At 47.7% G+C, this 20,982-nt stretch overlaps 1 protein-coding gene and 1 pseudogene across 1 annotated transcript in view; both read right to left on the reverse strand.

Moving 5' to 3' along the window:
- The window catches only part of LOC147422123 (CBS domain-containing protein CBSCBSPB3-like), a 111,785-nt gene that overhangs the window by 75,369 nt on the left and 15,434 nt on the right, over positions 1-20,982 (reverse strand). The gene's annotated exons all lie outside the window — the stretch shown is intronic.
- LOC147422125 (uncharacterized) lies at positions 4,914-5,755 on the reverse strand (annotated as a pseudogene).

The raw sequence follows: 20,982 nt of genomic DNA on the forward strand, positions 1-20,982 counted from the left end.
GGACCCCGAGGACCTCAACGCCAGGAACGTGCACGCCGAACTCGTCACAAGAAGTGAACAGGGGGCACCACCTAGCTTTGAGCGGCTAGGATGCGGACAGCAGTGATCAAAGTAACACTAATACAGCACACTGTAGAGAGAGAGAGAGAGAGAGAGAGAGAGAGAGAGAGAGAGAGAGAGAGAGAAATGAAATGAAATGTTATATTAACGTCTTCAAAAGGCCAAAGTGACCTATGAGACCAGAAAGTTACAATGTGGTGGATCTGATACAAAGTCAGAGTAACAAACTAACTAACAACATAACAAAACAAAACAAAAAATACTATGGGATCCTAGATTGGTCGATGTGAACTAAGCAAAAGGGGCAGCTTGCCGGGATAGCTAAATCACAAGAGATTTAGCATCGCGCGCTGGCGGATCTCATCAATCTCCTCCATGGTCAGTAGTCTAACCGGGCGTCGTGCATGCCTGGCCAGAGTGCTCCGATCTTCTAATGAAGCCTCCGTTGATGCTGTGTAGTCCTCCGCAGTCATGGGCGCCTGGATTTCCCCAGCTCACTCGCTCGATCGATCATTGTGCCTCTGGTGTGAGACAAAAGTGAGCTCTTCCTGGTGATGTCACGTTGTGGAGTGCAAACGACAATGAAAATGAATGCCCCTATAGCCTTGCATCGATCACACCGTTGGAAAGAACAACAGCTACACCATCAAATTCACCTGTGTTAAACACCTGTAAACCTTGGAGAAGAACAGCTCTAGCATAAACCACACTTGAAATTAGAAGAATTAGAGAAGATGAGTGTGTAGATTGGCTCGTGTAGATGTCCGTAGAGCATCCATATGCTTGATTCCGATAAGGAATGAGTAAATTACAAGCATTTGAAGTTCGGGGGTTTTCAAAAAGCTCCAAAAAAGAGGTCTCTAGAAAGTATTTGCAGGTGTGCAGAGAAATGCAGCTATTAAATTGGGATTTTTTTGGCTCTTATGCCAAGGTATTTTCTCTCCCCTCTTAGCCGACTTCATTTCCCCCTTTAGGCACCTTTTTATTGATCCATTTTGAGCCTTTTTTGGGTTAAAAATGGGCTGTCGGCCACTTTTTGACCAAGGCAAGTGGGAGGGGGGGACAGTGTCCGGGGACCAAAAAATGGTCAGGCGCCTATCCAGGCAGTGGGAACACATATTGGGCGCCCCCTCCTCTCCCCAAAGTCCACGAGCCCTCTCAAGCAAGCCAAAGAAGCTGCATTAACTCCTTTGATACACTCATAAGGGATACCCACTCCCCCCCCTTATACCCTCCATTTGTCATTTGCTCCCCCCCATGTGGGGTTATTCCATTGCCACTTGGCACCATCCTCCCACCTTCCCCAACTTCCCCATGTCCAAATCTGAAATTTCTGTTTTGCCCCCAACCTGAGCCATTTTCTCGGAGGCGTAACGGGTAACCCCGACCACCAAATGTAGCGCCGTAAAGCATGGCTTGGAGCTTATTACCCCGGCTAACTCCAGAAATTTCTAAACATACCATTGCTAAAAAAAAACCATCAAGTCGGCCCACTTGCCGTCTTTCTCCGTGCATCCGCCGCCACTTTTTAAGTGAAAAAACCATCCACTTCGAGTGCGTGTAACTCATGATGTCGGAGTCCGATTTGCAAGCTGTCAAGCACGGCTACGAATGCTCATTAAAAACTATTTTTTGAAAGATCGACCAACCCAAGACTCAACCAACAGCTTGACCAAAACCAAGCCTTTGTACATAAATTTTACAAGAGCACTCCAAAAAACTCAAAGCATTATGTACATCTATGTACTCGGGGCTAGTAAGCAAGCTTTTTAGCATGGATTAGCAACTTCATTTCCACCCAAAAAATGCCTGACAACGTGACACATCCAACCTATGTGTCCGTGGACCAGCTACAACATGATCAAGGTTCAATCAGTCCAGTCAGTCTAGATTTAGAAGTGATCTGGCACTTTTGTGAGTCTATTCGTAGACCGTGCATGCCCAGTCACTTAGCATAGATGCATATCCTCTGGTTGCACACAGCATGATCATCAGTTTTCCCATCAAAATCCATTAGAATCAATTAGAGAAATTTTCCATTGATTTTAGCCTATTTCCCTATTTTTGACATTTTTTCACTTATTAATTTAAGTGACTTCCCAACAAAAGTAGGTAGGGCAATTTTGCTAAGTTTGTATATAAGCAAACCCAAGTTAGCAATCAATGGCAGAAGAGGCAGCAGGAGCTCCCCGCTCAATAGGCATCTTCTCAGCAAGAACCCCTCAAGCACCCCCATAAGCCTAGCGTTTTCTTCATCGCCAGACACCTCCCCTCACTTGACGTTTTCAGCATTGCTTGACCGCCCCGATCTCCTACAGCCTAGCGTTTCCAAGATCTCCCTCAAGCTACAGTTCCTAGAGTTTTGGATCGCCCTCAAAGCTGCAGAAAAACAGCGTTTTTCAGTCCTCAAGTGCAGCAGCAAAAACGCAGCCACATCCCTGCAGATACTCAGCGTTTTCAGCCTTGAATCACAGCAGCACCATCAGCGTTTTTCAACATCAAAACAGCAGCATTTTTCAGCCCTAAAAACGCAGCCAGACCTGCGTTTTCAGTCGCCCCAAAACAGCCCCAATTTTGGCAGATTTTCAGCAGATAGAAGATCACCAATTTCAGCCCGTAAGTCATCATCGTCGTCACCGACATAGTCACGAGTTGCATCAGTCCATGCATCATCATTGTACACCTTTGTGCAATCACAGTAGACCACTCTCGCCGACGAGAGTGGGGCCTTCGGAGGAGGGTTTTACACGGTCTCTGGTGTCGTATCTCTCTTCTCTCTATCTCTCAGTCTCATACACTTGCACGCACAGTGTCCACTCACTTTGTTCGTGATTGTAGCACTTTCCATTAAGAACGGAAGGATCTCCCTTCCATAAGAACTAAAAGGAACCTTGAGCACAGTTCACACCACTCATCTTGAGCAAAGCGCAACAATCATTCCGCTGCACCTAACAGGTGATCTCGGACTGTGTAAGAGTGAGAGATGGTGCATCCAATGAGTACTAGAAAGGTGGCAACCTGTCTATGTTGAACCCATGCGCTTGAAACCATGATGTCATCTCCCCATACCAACATGTTGTATCTCCCTGTATGGCTAATTGTCGAGAGGACTCAAGTGCAATGCGAGCATATCTGTCTCTAGGAAGTTCCCACATGCGGTGTATGAAGGAGACTTATCTCGTGAGCGCCTCAACCACCAATGGGGGGGCCGCTAGTTCTGCTCGGATAATGGCATGTGGTACTGATGCCTTGGCTCTAATGAGCGGCGGCGAGCCGCGAGATCATAGAGATCAGAGGTTTCTCCATGCTCCCCCATCCATCAGTGTGACCCGACCCCCCGTGATGATCCAATGAAGGTCCCCATATCTCAGCTCCATAGAGCAATGCAGAAGCCACCAAGGTGTCAAAGAGCCAGAGCTTCGTCCTAGGCTCCTGAAACTGAACCTGTGAACACATCCTCTCCAATCTACCCAATGCTGCACGGGCTCTAGTCAATCTAGTCTCTGCTGCTCTCCTGAGTGAGAATGCCGATCCGCTAAAAACCACTCCAAGGTAAGTGTAAGCATCTGTGTACTCCACAGTCTCCAAGCCATATGTGAATGTAGGTGTTGACCTCCTGATCCACTGTGGGGTGGTATTAAACACCATAACCTTGGATTTACCAAGGTTGATAGACAAACCACTTTCATGGGCAAACCTATGCAAAGCATCCAAGTGACGTTGCATCCCCTCCGGAGATTCGGAGATCAACACAATATCATCAGCATATAACAAGTGGGATCCATGTCCCTGCCAGTTGTGCACCTCTATCACCATCGCTCTCAATGTAGTCCGAAACCTCATCTACATACATACCGAATAGAGTAGGAGAGAGCGGGTAACTCTGCTTCACCCCAATAGTGGAGTAAACCGGTATAGATAGTCCCTCAGGGGTGCGTACATGCCCAACTACTGATCTGTACAATGCCATGATCCCCCAAATGAGCTTTGTGGGTACTCCCATCTCCTGTAGTCTGCGCATCAATCTAGCTCTGCGTACTGTGTCAAAGGCTTTGCGGAAGTCCACAAAGCTACAATAGATCCGTCTCCCATGAGATCTGCCCTCCTCGATGATGGCCCGGAGTGTCAAGATATGGTCAAGTGTAGAGAAGCCTCTCCTAAACCCTCCCCTGCCCATCTGCACGTATTCCTTCCCTCTCTGCCCATCTACTCAACTCTGCTCCATAATGGATGCATACAACCGTGCCAGTGTGTGTCCAATCATGATAGTGCGATAATTCCCAGGCTCCATAGGGTCTCCTGACTTGAAGATAGGTACAATCGTAGATAGGCTCCAAGTATCAGGCAAGCCCTCACACATGGCACGGTTAAACATAAGTGCTAGAAGCTCTGCAAGTAGATCTTTGGCATGTATGAAATGCTCAGCCACTAGGCCATCATGATCATATGCTCTCCCAGTCCTCATCCTGTCAATGGCTTTCTTCACCATCTCAGCGGTGAAAAAAGTACATGTGTGTGGGCATGGATCGGGGGGGGGGGTCGGGAAGGGGAGACTGTCCAAGTATTGTGTACAAAGATGATGCGTACTGACCCAAATCTATGTAGAGGTAACAGCAGGGGGGGGGAGGGGGGGGGGGGAGGGGGGGGGGGGGGGGGGGGGGGGGGGGGGGGGGGGGGGGGGGGGGGGGGGGGGGGGGGGGGTACAGATCCTGCTCTAGTCGAGCCAAAAATGCCCTCTTCTTCCGCCGCACCAGGCGTCGGAAGTCAATCTGTGACTGTCTGTGAGTAATGTCCCCCAAAAGTACCTCCCTCATAAATCTAGCTCTAGTCTGGCGGCACTCCTCATCATACCAGCTGTTCTGAGGCATGCTCCCTCAACGGCGTCTTTGCTCAGGCTGGGTGTGTGAGTATGCCTCTGCTGCTGCATCATGTAATGTCTGTGTCAGTATAGTAGTAAGCTCCTCCAGTGGTCGCCCTGGTTCCTCAGTGCATAATCGTCTGTAGATTCCGTCTATGTATACAGGTCCGTCTCCCGCGTGAAGATGTAGCGAGTAGGGGCTGCTACCCGTGGCATGTGTGCTACACTGAACTGGAAGGAGATGGTCATCGACACAAGAGCATGATCCACTGCCACCCCAACCGGTTTGGGCCCAACTGTGAGATCCTGGATACTAGAGATGAGATTCGGCTGTGCCATGACATAATCCACTGTGCTGGCTCCATGTCTGTGTGGGAAGCATGTGAAACCTCCCGCAGCAGGAAACCTCTGTAGGCCATTCAAGATGGCCAGTCCATGTGCAGTGCCCATATCTATCAGGTGCCGTCCATACTCAGTATATTCCACATCCTGCGATAGTCTAGACAAGCCTGTCTCAACAACATCTAGCTCCCTCAGCATCTCCTCTGAAGTATCATAGAACACTGACTGGTGATGGGCAGCCCTAGCATTGAAGTCCCCTAGAATGATAATGTCACCATCTCTAGAGAACTCCCATATGTCATCATCCAAAATAGAAAAGGGGGACTGTCCTCTGGGTGATGCGTAGACTGACGTACTCGGTGGAAAGTAGCAAATAGCAATGTAAAGATATCAGCCCGTCTCTGCTTTCAATCTCACCCACATGTACCTAGCATGCTCATCCCTGCGGGCTATATGTATCATTGGCTGCAGATCCTCTCTAAATAACACTGCCACTCCCCCTGAACCCCGTCCTCTGTGCTCTGATCGCGTCTCCTGTCTGAAAGCTGTCTCCCATCTGTATCCACTAATGTGAGGCACGGATTGCCCAGGGGCCAGATTTGTCTCAAAGTAGAAGATGATGTCTCTTCCAGTAAAACTATCCTCAAAAGCACCCACATCAAGACGCATAGATCCATTACAATTCCAGGAAGCCATTTTGAGTGTGGTCCCATAAGTCTCGCACCGTCATGTGGAGCGTCGCTCTAGTATTACCACTCTTCCATCTCGGTAAAAGGCAATCTTGCCTCTTCCCCTTGCCGCTCTAATCTCCGGTATTACCTCTTGCATATGAGCGATCTGCGAGAGGGTAAGATCATCCCCGAGAAAGATGCCCGTCTCTTTAAGAGTTGGCCTTTTCTTCAAGAAGGACTTCTTCGCTTCCATAGAGGGAAAACGGAGGATGAGTGCCCTTTCTTTTGAGGTTTCCCCATTGCTTCCCTTTTTCTTTATGTTGCCCATACTCCATGCTCTTGTGTGCGTCGGATCATGAACCCCCATCAAGGCCATGAGTTCTTTTACCTCCTCGTCCACATTGTCTTTGTCTTTAAGACCACAAATTCCCACATGTAAAGCGCGCACACATCTTCTTTGCTCCTCCTCTAGTGTCAGATTAATGATAGTGCGTGTGGACGTGGGCATTATCTCCTTGCCTTTTCCTTTCTTGGCAACCTCGATCCATTTCTCGGCCTCATCTGCCTTCTGTTGAGTTTTTGTAAGAACATCTACCCAAGAAATCGTCATCTCTTTGTGTTGCTCTTCTTCCTCTTTGATGGCCCGTACTTGCTCCTTGATCGTGTTGATTTCTTTGATTACTGAGGGTTGCAATTCGCCCTCATCCAGTGTGTTTCTTGATCGTGCTTCGGCGAGATCCTTCTTGAGTGACGCAATCTCTTCATCCTGAGTCGTCACCCAATCTTCCAGTGCATTTATCTTGCTTTCTTGAATTAAAACGCGTCCTTCGAGCATTTTTATTGTGCCCAATAGATTTCGGTTCATCTTGGTAATGGTCTCCGTCATTTCCTCTTTGCACTTTTGGATGGCATCCTCTAGGGGGTCGGCTTTATCGTTCAGCTTCCTCATGCTTAATTGTCGCCCGGAAGGCGAGCAATTCGTGTCTACCTGAAGACGAGCAGCTCTACCTGACGGTGAGCGGCGAGCACCTATTAGGCGAGCACCTTTGGAAAGGGCGAAAAAAATTTGTTGGACTAGCAGCTTGGACGAGCACCTTTGGAAAGGATGAGGGCGAGCAGTCAAGGGCGAGGGTGAGGACGAGCAGTCGTCGGCGAGGCTCGAGGGCGAGGCGAGCAGTCAGGGGACGAGGGCGAGGGGAGGGTCGAGGGGCGAGGGGCAAGGGAGGGCGAGGGCGGGCAGTCAGGCGAGGGGCGAGGGACGAGGGGCGAGGGGTGAGGGGAGAGGGGCTTTCTCTATCTACGCTTGCAGGTTTTTTTTTGTTTTTTTTTTTAAACCCCTCTTTCTCTCTCTACGCTCACAAACTCTCTACCTCTCTCTACGCTCTATCCTCTTTCTCTCTCTACGCAACATTTTCCTCTTTCTCTCTCTACGCCCTGTTTTTCCCCCTCTCTCTACGCTACTTTTCCCCTCCCCCTCTCTCTCTCTCTACGCGCTAGGTTAGGCTAGGTTGGCGCACGAGCAGGGGGCAAGGCGGGAGAGCAGGGGATCAGGGCGCAACGCGTAAGCAGAGGACGGGGGTGCAGGGGCAGCGCGCGAGCAGGGGGCGGGTGCAGGGGCAGCGGGGGAGCAGAGGGCGAGGGTGTAGGGGGCAGCGCGCGAGCAAGGGGTAGGTGCAGGAGCAGCGGAGGAGCAGAGGGCGGGGGTGCAAGGAGCAGGGGAGCAGAGGGCGAGGGTGTAGGGGGCAGCCGGGGGGCAGCGGGGGAGCAGAGGGCGCGCGAGCAGGGGGAGAGAGATGTGAGAGGGGTTTGATCAGCCTCCCATAACCACCATCACCACAGACAACCAATAGGCAATAGATACAATTGGCACAGAGAGAGAGAGAGAGACGTAGATGATGAAATCCCCTCGGGATGTGAGGGCAAACTTGATTCAAAGTGATATTTACAGAAACCTTAGCTTTGGCGCGATGGCGATCGTGGTGACAGAGAGAGCGAGATAGCGAGAGAGAGTGTCATTGTAGTCCTTAGAGCTGAACACTTGAACATCGTACTTGATGTACTCGTCCAAACCAAAGAGGAAAGCCTCCTTGCGATCCTTATCCAACATACGTTGTTAAACACCAATCTGCAAAATACAGTTAGACAAAGGCATAACGGGAGTCCCATTCTGCTTGAGGCCTCTCCAATCCTCTTTCAACCGATCAAGGTATTGTGGTGGCATAAAACAAGCCTTGAGCTTGTCTTGGAAGTCGGCCCACCAATTGTAAGACAATAATTTGCCATCTGCAGCATGCTCAAGATGCTCGGCCAACTGTGCCTCTTGCTAGGCCTTATATCAATTAATGGCATCACCTCACAAATACATGGCAGCAGTCAAAACTTTACTACTATTCTTTTTCTTGTTAGTAGCAAAATAAATGTTAAGTTGATGCAACCAAGGATAGATCAAAGATGCATTCATTCTACCATCATACTTACTGAAAGTCAACTTTCCAGTGACTGGATTGTTGGAGTCGTCAGCTCTACCTGGCCTTCGTGATGACTGGCCAGCCTCCTTGAGTGGGTCGCTCTTTGAGGAGAGCACGTGCAGGACCAAGTCTTGCATGCGTTAGCCTCACAATGCCTCACGCTCTATCTCCATAGTTGCCCCTTTTTCTTCAACCGCTATGCATTGAGCTTTGCGTGCATGCCATAGCTACCCTCCTTTCTTCAATAGCTACATGTTGAGCTTCATGTTCCCTTTCCACCACTGCTCATTGAGCCTCTTCATCTCCATCATAACTTTACTGAAGCCTCCATAGAGTCCGGCGCAATCGGTCGTGTAGATTGGAACGGTGGAGGATCCAAAAACAGCCCTCCTAGTGTAGAGATTTCTTCTCCACCTTCGGTCTCATCACCATCACACAGAAAGTATCCATTCCGCTGTTGGTGACAACCATGCATTGAGTATTGGGGTACTTCGAGTACTTGGGGGATACTTGGGGTACCCAATTCTTGGGTACTTGGGATTCTTGGTACTTGAATATTGGGGTTCTTGGTACTTGGTACTGCTTGCAATCTGCTTTTCTCTTACCCAATCTCAACTCCTTCCATGTGGGTGCACCCCTTGGCGGCCTTGCACTTACACCAAGATTGCTTTTTCCCACCTCACGTCGATTGGCTTGCCACAATGTGCAAGGTCCGCTCTCAATGAGTGGAAAAGAGAACGAGGGGAAGTTGGACAAGCCCTTCTTTTTTGGGTTACCTACCACTCTTCAAAAACACAACTTAGAGTGATCGGCACGCCCCAGTGGTTTTGGGTTATATGTAATCTGAAACAATCCAAAAACAAAATTGTGGTTCTTTATGGCTTTATTGCCCTTAAGAGAAAGAGATGAAGACGGGAGCGTGCCCGATGCGCTATGGACTAAGGGTGAGAGTGACTAATTAAGTCCAAGGCAAGGACACGACAATTCTTTAAGAAAATAAATTCCTTAAGTTCTTTCCTTGAGTGATGATACCGAACACTACCAAGAACTCTAATACCAATGTAATGTCCAGTGGAATGATTGATGGTAAATGCTCCGGAAGTGCATACTCAAGGTTAGTTTCTGAATGAGAGAGTTTCTTGTCCTTCATGAGAGATGTGCAAGACTAGAGCGAGAAAAGAGAGAATGATATTGTAAGTGTCACAAGACGGGCACCACGTGCTAATAGAAAGAACAAACTGAACAGACTTTTAGCACTTCAATAACAACTGAAACTGAAAGAGAGAGCACACACAACACGGAGTGGCGGAATTCCACCCCAAAGAGTATTGGCCCCAAACCTTGGCGCCCCTTTCGGTATTTCTTTATATTGCATCATCAAAATACAACAGCCGGTATTCCATCCTCTGCACCTTCATCCAGAAGCATGCCCAAAGAATGAGCCCATGGCCTCATATTTAAATGCCCTAGGCCCAAAAGCAGTTTAAATGAAAAGCTTCAAACTCAAAAGCATTTGGTCCAAAAGCAATGCCCAAAAGCTGTCAGCATGATTTACAAAAATTTGTACAATTGCCACGTCAGCAGCGCAAACCGTACAGACTGCCACGTCAGCACAGTCAACAAAAAATCCGTAAATCCGTAAAGTTCTGCCACGTCATCAACTGGTTGCGTATCTTGTGTGTGTGTGTGTGTTGGTCCTACTTCATCTTCTCCTGCTTTTGCTTCTTCACTTAGGGTTTAGGCCCCTCTGCCGGGATCTGCACAGTGACTCCATTCTTCAGTGGCTTGACACGTCAGCAGTTTGTGACATCCCCCTTCTTGAAAGAAAGTAATTATCTGTGATTACAGCATATCTGCAAAACAACTCAAGTTAGCTCAAAAATTTCCGAGGGACAATCAGTTTGCTCTTTTTTTTTGTTAAGGAGTTGGCTTCTCCTTTCGTCCAAATCGGAACTCTCGATATTCTGCGTAGTAAAATTAGCCATCACACCCAGACCGCATTGATCTTCCACGGGTGTCTTGATGCCTAAAATCACATATCCAGGCAATCTCATCCAATTAGGAATATTCAGTGGTTGGCACATCACAATGCAACACAAATCCTCACATATGCATGTTACAAGACATAGAAACATAAAGTCGCCGATGAACACTCCCAACACAAATAACCATCCAAGTCCGAGCCATGAGCTGTTCAACGACTCCCTCATCACTCCTCCCGCAAATAACCTAAAAAGGTCCGAGTCATAAGATATAGAGGCCTTTTAAGTTTACAACTAAACGCCCCCCAGACCGTAGCTTGCGTCATTTGGAGGTGTTGAGAGTAACCACTGCTTAGACTTCTTAATACTCCCCCCGCAGATAACCATCCAGGTCTGGGCCATGAGTAACAACAACAATACTCCCACCGTAAATAACCACAAGGGTCCAGGCCATGAGTAAAAACAGCACTTATCAAACATTTCAATACTCCCTCCGCAAATAACCACAAGGGTCCGGGCCATGAGTATGAACAAGCATTATCAAACATCATTTCTCAGTACTCCACCCGTGAGTAAAATCACCAATCATTGAAACCAGTATTAAAACCAGAGTCAAACATTTCAAATCGGCACCAAGACAAGTTCAAAACAGATACCATCCATTTCAAACAAATTTCAAACAGGATCACCAGACAAGTTCTCAAGCAGATTTCAAACTTAAAAAGCAATCTCGACACCAGTCGAGCTCGAAAAGTCGACTTACTTTCCATCTTGAAACCTACACCAAGAATTAGGGTTAGGTTCCTTTCATAAGATCGTAGCCGACCGCAGCATGATCCACAAACTCTTGAATAGTTTAAACAAGCCTCGACAAGCAATGTTCCTGTGGCGGTGATGGTAGTCCCAAGTCCTAGCAATCACTCTGGACCTCCAAGGTTTTTAGCTCAAAAAGAGATACCTACTGAGAGATGTCGAGAAAATTCGAGTTGTAATCTGCTAGGGTCTCCATGGCAAGCATTTCAAGATATTGTCACAAGACGGGCACCACATGCCAATAGAAAAGAACAGACTGAACAGATTTTTAGCACTTCAATAACAACTCAACTGAAAGAGAGAGAGACGACACGCGATACGAAGTGGCAGAATTCCACCCCAGAGAGTATTGGTCCCAGACCTTGGCGCCCCTTTCGGTATTTCTTTATATTGCATCAACACAGTACAAGCCGGAACTCCACGCTCTGCACCATCTCCAAGAAGCATGCCAGAGAATGAGCCCTTCCTCATATTTAAAGGCCCTTGGCCTGAAAAGCAGTTACAGTGAAAAGCCTTCAAAACTCAAAAGCTTCTCGTCCAAAAGCAATGCCAAAAAGCTGCAACGTAAAGCACGGAAATCCGTACAAACTTGTCACGTCGGCACTGCCAACACAAAAAGCAGAAATCCGTACAGTTCTGCCACGTCAACAATCAACAGAATTTTCGGACTGTTCGTACAGGTGCGCCACGTCAGCAAACCAGCGCGTATCTTTTGTGTGTGTGTGTGATGGTCCTGCTTCATCTTCTGTTGCTCTGCCTCTTCACTTAGGGTTTAGGCCCTCGGCCGTGATATGAAGGTTGGCTCTGCTCTTTACTGACCTAACACGTAAGCAATTTCTGACATCTCCCCTTCTTATTACAGCATGTCTGCAAAACAACTCAAGTTAGCTCAAAAATTTCCGAGGGACAATCAGTTTGCTCTTTTTGTTAAGGAGTTAGCTTCTCCTTTCGGCTCTTTTGATGAAGGAGTTAGCTTCTCCTTTCGTCCAGATCGGAACTATTGATATGCTTGCATAGTAAAATTAGCCATCACACCCAGACCACATTGATCTTCTACGGGTGTCTTGATGCACTAAAATTACATACCCAAGCAATCTCATCCAGTTAGGAACATTCAATAGTTGCCACATCACAATGCAACACAACTGCTTACATATGCATGTTACAAGACACAACAAACAGCGCCGCTGAGTACTCCTCCGAGACAAACAGTCTGCGGTATGAAGCTACTCAACGACTACCTCCTCACTCCCCCCGCAAATAACCTAAAAAGGTCCGTGCCATGAGCTCAGAGGACTGTACAACCAAACGCTCCCCAGACCACAGTCTGCGTCGCTTGGAGGTTCAAGCATACAACCAAACGCTCCCCAGGCATCGGCCTACGTCGTTCGGAGGTTTTCTAGCATACAACGGAACGCTCCCCAGGCATCGGCCTGCGTCGTTTCGAGGTTCAAACAATACCAAAACATTATTTCTCACTTCTCCACCAAGGAGTAAAATCACCAATCATTGAAACCAACATTTAAAACCGGAGTCAAACAATTCACATCAACACCAAGAGAGATTTAAAACAGATAGCATCCATTTCAAACAAATTTCAAACAATGTTCAAAAGTATCTAACTAGAAAACAACTAGAGAGGTCATTCAAGGCTTTGTTCGGACAACCGAACTTTGAGGAAACTGGCTTCCCTTCTGCATCACGGTGATGGTTCGGTTTCGGACCTAGAGAGTTGCATCATTCTTGTTGTGCCAGGGCATACCCAAGAGAACGTCGCAATTGCCCAACTTCATAATGTGGAAATCTGCTTTTCCATGATTATCTTGTATAGTCACTGGAAGTGCACCAATGAGCGGTACCACTTTCTGAGTTTGCCCCGTGGCTAGCTAAGCTTCAATTTCTCCACCCTATGCATCATAATCAAAGTGCATCTCCTTTAGGAATTCTGGATGGATCAAGTTCTCCATAGCTCCGGGGTCAAAGAAAATAAGGGCTTTCAAGCCGTTGACTTTTCTATAAGCTCTACATAATTCATTAAAACTCTCGAGGTGTATACCATAAATATCGGGTACTAGTCCAATAGCAGGTCTAGTCTTCTTGGCCGGAGGTGGCCCCGTGGATCTGTCTGGCGTGGGAGCAGAAGGTTACACTGAGGACGCCGAGGCTCGCTCAGGACATGTATTGAACATATGCCCTGTTTGGAAACATTCGAAGCATCAGCCTTCTTGTAACAAGGCGTCTCGTTGACGTTGTGTCAGACGAGGCCGTTGAGGTTGGTTTTCACGGGATTCCCGAGAATTTGTTCGTTGTTGCCGGGAGTTCTGGTTAGTGGCCGGAGGTTCTTCTATGGTAAACTCCAACTTTCCTTTCATGAGCTTGTAGCCGACCGCGGCATGGTCCATAAGCTCTTGCATGGTAGAGACTTGCTTGGAGAGACAATATTCCTACAATGGTGATGGTAGTCCAATGGTGTAGCGCTCGCACTGGTCCTCCAAATAAATGAACTTAAAGAAGGACACCGGAAGGTACACGTCGAGCAACCTTTGGTTATAGTCGTCCATGATTTCGGTGGCAACCATTTTCAAGTTGCCCCACTCTGCCAAAATCTGGACTTCAAAGATCGAAGTCATGTAACTACGTGCAAAAACTGTCTTGAAAGCTTGCCAGGTCCTTGGAGCATGCGGTTGTGTCGCGATTGAACTCCACCATTGCATAGTATTATCTTTAAAAAATCCTGCTGCTCGAGAAATCTTGGATTCTTCTGTATAGTTCCCCAAAGCATAGATGTTGTCGAATTGCTGTAGGAACTGCAATGCTTTCTTGCAATCCTTGACCCCATAAAAAAGTGCCTGTCGTGCCGCCATCTTTGAAATCTTTGGGTAGGTTAGGCGCATATCCCGGGTATGGATAATAAGGGTACCCATATGGGCTCCAACCATTGTAGCCTGGTGGCGGTGGTGGTGGTGGAGGTGGGGGCAACGGCGGTTGCACTGGATCAGGGTCAGATGGCTGCACCATATTCCTGAAGACTCCCCCGATCGGAGCAAACGGCTGAGAAGGTTGCCGGTTGGAAGCTCTCGTACTTTCTGATGCCGGAGGAGGAGGTACCACCTGAGGCATCCGAGGGGGTAACATGTAGTTCAAAATTGTTGAAAACTTTGCAGCATCGGAAGATTCTGTTGAGGATGTCGCGAAAGAATGTCGTGAAGCTCGTTGAGCAAAAACTGCAAATATTTTATTAAATCCATGAATTCTATGTATTGGGTTCTTTATGGCTTATGTCCTGTAAGACAGAGCGATGAAGACGAGAGCGCGCCCGATGCGCGATGAAGTAAGGGTGGGAGTGGCTAATAAATCCGGGGTCGGGACCGGTGTGCTTCAAATAAAAATTCCAATAGCTTTGTCTGCTCTTTTGTGGGACCAATGTGCTTTTAGAAAAGCACACGCCTGATGCTCTGATACCATTGTCACAAGACGGGCACCATATGCCAATAGAAAAGAACAGACTGAACAGACTTTCAGCACTTCAATAACAACTGAACTGAAAGAGAGAGACGACACGCAATATGGAGTGGCAGAATTCCACCCTAGAGAGTATTGGCCCCAAACCTTGGCGCCCCTTTCGGTATTTCTTTATGTTGCATCAACACAGTACAAGCCGGAACTCCACGCTCTGCACCATCTCCAGGAAGTATGCTAGAGAATGAGCCCTTACCTCATATTTAAAGGCCCTTGGCCTGAAAAGCAGTTACAATGAAAAGCCTTCAAAACTCAAAAGCTTCTGGTCCAAAAGCAATGCCAAAAAGCTGCCAGTGTAAATCACGAAAATTCGTACAGTCCTGCCACATCAACACTGCCAACGCAAAAAGCGGAAATCCATACAGTTATACCACGTCAGCAATCAGTGGAATTTTTGGACTATCCGTACAGGTGTGCCACGTCAGCATACCAACGCGTATCTTTTGTGTGTGTGTGTGTGTGTGTGTGCGCGCGCGCGCGTGATGGTCCTGCTTCATCTTCTGTTGCTCTGCCTTTTCACTTAGGGTTTAGGCCCCTTGGCCGTGATCTGAAGGTTGGCTCTGCTCTTTATTGACTTGACTAGTCAGCAATTTGTGACACATACCCCACTCTACCAAAAGTTGCACTTCAAAGAAAGATGTCAGAAACCATATAAACCATATAACTTCGGGCAAAATTTTTCTTGAAAGCTTGCCAAGTCCTTGGAGTGAGCGGCTTGGTAGCTAAATAGACTTCCACCATTGCATGACACTGCATCTGAGAAAAAAGCAGCTCGAAACAAATCTTGGATCCTCCTCTTGCAAGTGATCTTTATGGCTTATGCCTTGTAAGACATGAGTGGTGAAGACGGGAGCGCGTCCGATGCACGATGAAGTAAGGGTGGGAGTGGCTAATAAGTCCGGGGTCAGGACCCAAAGATACATAAAATTCCATTAGTCTCTGGTTTGCTCTGTCTGCTCTTTTGTAGCGCCACTCTGCTTTCAAAAAAGCGCACGCCCGATGCTCTGACACCACTGTCACAAGACGGGCACCACGTGCCAATAGAAAAGAACAGACTGAGCCTCAATAACAACTAATGCTGAAAGATAGAGAGCACACGCGACACGGAGTGGCGAAATTTCACCCCAGAGAGTATTGGCCCCAAACCTTGGCGCTCCTTTCGACATTTCTTTATATTGCATCATCAAAATACCACAGCCGGTATTCCATCCTCTGCACCTTCATCCAAAAGCATGCCCAAAGAATGAGCCCATGGCCTCATATTTAAAGGCCCTAGGCCCAAAAGCAATTTTCTTAAAAAGCTTCAAACTCAAAAGCATCTGGTCCAAAAGCAATGCCCAAAAGCTGCCAGCGTGATTTACGGAAATCCGTACAATTGCCACATCAGAAGCGCAAATCGCGGAAATCCGTGCGAGCTGTCACGTCAGCACAGTCAACGAAAAATCCGGATATCCGTAAAGTTCTGCCACGTCAACACCAGTCAACAGAGAATCCAAGCTGTCCGTACAGGTCCACGTCATCAGCTGTCTACGTATCTTTTGTGTGTGTGGGTTGGTCCTGCTTCATCTTCTATTGCTTCAGCTTCTTCGCTTAGGGTTTAGGCCCCTCTATCGGGATCTACACAGTGGCTTTGTTCTTCAATGGCTTGACACGTCAGCAGTTTCTGACAGTGAGTGAAAGAGAGAGAGAGAGAGAGAGAGAGAAAGGAGACTAACACCAAATGGGATACCAAACCTACCTCCAAGGGCCCCCCTCTCTATCCCTAGAGAGATATTTGCTTTAATTTGCACAAATGTTAATACAATGATCCTAGATGCTGAGATGTTGATGGGATCTTGCGGTAGGTGCTTGGATCTTGCAAGGCTAAGGGCTTAAAACTGAAAACGCTGTGGCAGCTGGCTGATCTGGTACTTAGGCTGAAAACTGAAAACGCTGGTGATGATCTGATGCTTGGGCTGAAATCTGCATTTTTCCGGCGATGAAGCTAGGGCTGGAATCTGAAAACACTGGGCTGATTCTGCTGCTAAAGCTGGCGATGGGCTGATGGCTGAAAAAACGCTTAAGATGCTTGTGCTTTGGATGCTTGTACTAAGGGTAATGACTTACTGGTTTAGAAGTGATCCCTAGGGTCGTAGATATGGGATTAAAGCTGGGAAAGGGCAATCTCATACAAAATCCCACGATTTGGTAATTGCTAGCTAAAATGTCACTTATTAATAAGTTGATGAACTACCAATAAGAGATGCTTCATATGCAATTATTACCTAGGCTTGGTACTAATGGTGTTGTAAGGGAACACTCCCTAATGCCTACACCTAGCAAACACTAGTTGTGCTCATATGTAATCAGACGGTATGCGGCTACTCTAAAGTGCGTGGACATGCACGTCCTGTGTACAAGCTCACAAGCGTGGCAAAACATTTCCTAGGCTGTCCTAAACCCTAGATATAGGAGTTACACCTTGTCCGCATGCACATAGGGTTAGATGTGCCCATGACATGAAGATTGAGAAAATAAATTTGAGAGAGGTCTTACATTCTTTTCTTGAGTGATGATACCAAATGTCACGAGGACGTGGCAGTTATTAACCATGTCACAGACATGTGGCAACTGCTAACCTTGGTTGTTAATTTTCCAATGGGGTTTATTTTATTTGTTTTGAGACCCTCTTTTTGAAGTAGCAAACGGTCAGACATTGTATGGCCAATGTGAACGGTAGATTCACCCGCAGACGGGAAGTGGTCGGCACTGGAATTCGTATGGTAAGAGGATGTTTAGGCTCAGAGCAAGATCATATAGGTCCCCCCGTCGCACTTAGCAAGTTGGTGGATACTAGGAAGTGAACTCAATTAAGGCGTAAAGTCAAGGTGGGACTACCAACAAAAAGTATCCGACATTTGGGCCACATTGCACTTTTGGATGCGGTCCCAATGAGGATAGAGGGTCAGAAGACCAGTGGGAGCCCAACGGAAGCATCTCCTAAAATTTAGGGAATTGCTATTTTGGGCCGTGAAATGTGTTCGCGTCATTACCTCCGGTATGACTAGGGGAACACTTTATAACTCTGCCGCGAAGTCAACTGAAGCGTCGGTTGGGATATTTTTAAGCGGCGAACCCGAAACGGGAAAATGCTTGAAAATGCGCCAAGTGTCACATTTTCGTGAACTTTCCTCTTGCAGAAAAATGGGCGCTGATTTTTATGTTGGGAGAGGCCTCATTTCAGCTTTTGTCACAGGTTAAGAGCTATGGAGTGCTTCCTTTCCCTCTCATGTACAGTGTGGTGCTAGGAGTGATGCCCTGCACACTACACACTGCTCTCTCTCTCCCCTACGTGCAGTTATGTGATGCCCCACAAGAGGGCTACTCATTTGACTGATGTACAGTTGTGTGGGTTCATGCTTTTGTGCTGAGGCAAGAGCCTCCTTGAGCAGGAACAAGGGTAGCTAACTGCTGCTCCAAAGCAGGCACTGGTGAGGGTCATAACCTCACCGTACAGGTGCAAAATCAGCGTTGTGTATGCGCTGTAAATTCACTGTTTTTCAGCCGTACGGAAGCCAGGATCATTGGGAATCGTGCCGCACTGGCAAAGGACAGTTAGGGGACTATTTGGGGCTAAAAACAAGGCAAAAACCAGTAAATACAGCGTGCTGAATTTACTGTTTTTGGACAGGAATCAGAGGGTATACGCCAGTGCAAGCGAGTTCCAGCAGGGAAATTGGTTTCGCGCAAGTTTTGGGGCTGTTATGCTGCCAAAATTTGGCCAAATCAAATGGTATCTAGGTGGATACACGTGAAGGATTCCAAGGACCTTACCTTGTAATTTACCCTCCTAAAGAATAAAGAAATACCGAAAGGGGCGCCAATTTTGGGGCCTACAGGTTGTCGGCGTCTGCTCGGAGCATTCTAGCTTCCGAGCCGTGTGTGTATTCAAGTGTTAATTCCCGTCGCAGGTTTTCTTTGCAAAGTGCTATGTGTGTGTGTATAAAGTAAAGAATTTCGGGTGAAAGCCAACGCCTACCGCCCTACGGGCCGGTTTCATGGTTCCATTGCCGGGATATCAATCACTTTTTCCTCAAAGAGTGAGCCTGGATTGTTCAGGGTAAAGACACACAATGCAAGAACACGGGGATTACACTATGGCCGACAAGGGGAAGGGAATTATGGAAGAGGGTTCCTCTCCAAAGGACAGGCAGGAGATTCCTATGGTTTTTGAGATTGGCGAGAGCTCACGGCCACGTCAGTCTGTACCTCCTGTCAACGTGAATGTCCCTCCAGTAGTACAGGGCTTTATGACAGGGCAACTTGAGGATGATGCGTTTAAGACTCAGTTAGTTGCCGCGGTGAATGTCTTTTCGCAACTGGTGCAGAATCCGAGGTTTATGGAATTCTTGCAAGCGCCACCAGTGCAACAGCAAAATAGGCAACCTACGCCGCGTACGGAGCTTGTTGAAGCTCAAACCCAGGTACTTCATGAGGCACAAGAGGAAAGGGAACACTCGCATGTTGCGGAGTCGAGGGCTCCAAAGCAGGTTCCTCCCGTGCTTGAACAGGTGGCTAGAACGCCTATTCCACAGGTTATGCCAGTTCAGCCCGCCACCTTTCAGAGCCAGCATGCTGTCTTGAATGGACAGGGAGCTGGATACCAGGCTATGCACTCAGTTTTTCCACCACCCACGGTACATCCTGGGTATTTCAGGGGTGGATCAGTGTTCCAAAGTATGGCTGGTTATGCGTCTGGAAATCAGCCGTACATGCCAGGAACAGTGTTCGGGGGTATGCAAGGCATCATGCCAAACCCCATGTATGGTACTATCGGCATGCAGCAAGGTTTCCACGGCAACCAGGGCCAGTTTGGGGTGCCACAGGGTCATTTTAGCATGGCTGGTTTTTCTGGACAGCAGCCAGATATCGCACCTCTTACGCAAAATGTGAATGGCCAAGGCGTGCCGATCATGCCTAGTGCAGTGCCCATGTTGCAGACCATTCCGTATGACAACTTGGGGGCACTAGAGAAGCCGAAGGCTTACAAAGAAGGTGGTGCAGCAGTAAAGTTCAGTACCTTCAGTGGTTTCGAGGATAAGACAAAGGCACTCACTTTCCTCCAGCAGTTTGATACAGCTTATGCGGGAGGGGATTTTACAGAGGCCTCGAAGGTTAGGAAAGCTGCCACTTTCTTAAAGGACAATGCGCTTACATGGTGGACGACATTGTTAATGCAAGGACAGGCACCCGCCACTTGGGTTTACTTCAAGCAAATGTTTGCATCTGCGTGGCTATCAAATGAATTTGAAGCCGATGTCCTGACAGATTGGCACCAGCTTACTTCAGCTTCGTGCAAGAGCTTGCTGGAGTACACTAGGAGGTTTTGTAAAGCGTTACTCTCAGTGACCTCCTACAGATTTGTGCCACTGACAGAGCAGATAGAGAAGTATTGTTGTGGGCTGCCTAAAGGGCTTCGTGATTACTGTACAAAGAACAGAGTGGCTACCCTTACTCAGCTTATGGAAGTTGCGAACACTGGTCTTGCCCTGTTGAAAGGAGAGGACAGTGGATTTCCGAGCAGTGATAAAGGAGGGCAGCAAAAGAAAAATTCAGCGAATAAGCCCTTTGTGAAAACGGCTCCTGATGCGTCACAGGGGTCAGAACAGGCCACCAAAGACAAGGATTCAGCTGGGACTTCTGGAGCGCAGGCAAAGAAACAGAAAAGGAAGCCTTTTGTGCGCAAGTCGCTTGAGGAAAAGAAGGTCCTAATGGCTGAGAACAAATGCTTTATATGCGAGCAGCCTGGTCATATTTCTATCAATTGTCCACAAAGGAAAAAGCCAGCTGACTCAGAGGATAAAGAAGACCAGAAAGGCAAGAAGCCTAAACCCACGGCAGGTTTAGTGCCAGACATGGTGGGTGACAGGCCCAGCACAGATGCCAGTGAGTTATGCAGGGCATGGGGTAAAGTCAGGGATCAGACGGCACTCATCTTCTTTGATCCAGGTGCCAAAGCCAACTTTATCTCACCAGAGTTAGCTATGAAGCTGGGCATCAGAGCTGAAGAGATGGGGTACACCGCAGAGGCAGGGTTGGCATGTCCTGGCCACTCAGAGTGTGTTACTCCCATCATTTGAAAACTGCGTCTGCATATTCAGTCGTATGTGGACACTGAAGAGTTTTACATCATGCCGCTGGAAGGTTGTGACGCCTTGTTGGGGATCCCGTGGATGTTCCGAGTGCATGGAGTCTTGGATGCCTACAACAAAAAGATCACTCTACAGCAT

The sequence above is a fragment of the Adiantum capillus-veneris genome, chromosome 27 (assembly GCF_014529385.1).
Source record: "Adiantum capillus-veneris isolate H3 chromosome 27, ASM1452938v2, whole genome shotgun sequence".
Classification (NCBI taxonomy): domain Eukaryota; kingdom Viridiplantae; phylum Streptophyta; class Polypodiopsida; order Polypodiales; family Pteridaceae; genus Adiantum; species Adiantum capillus-veneris.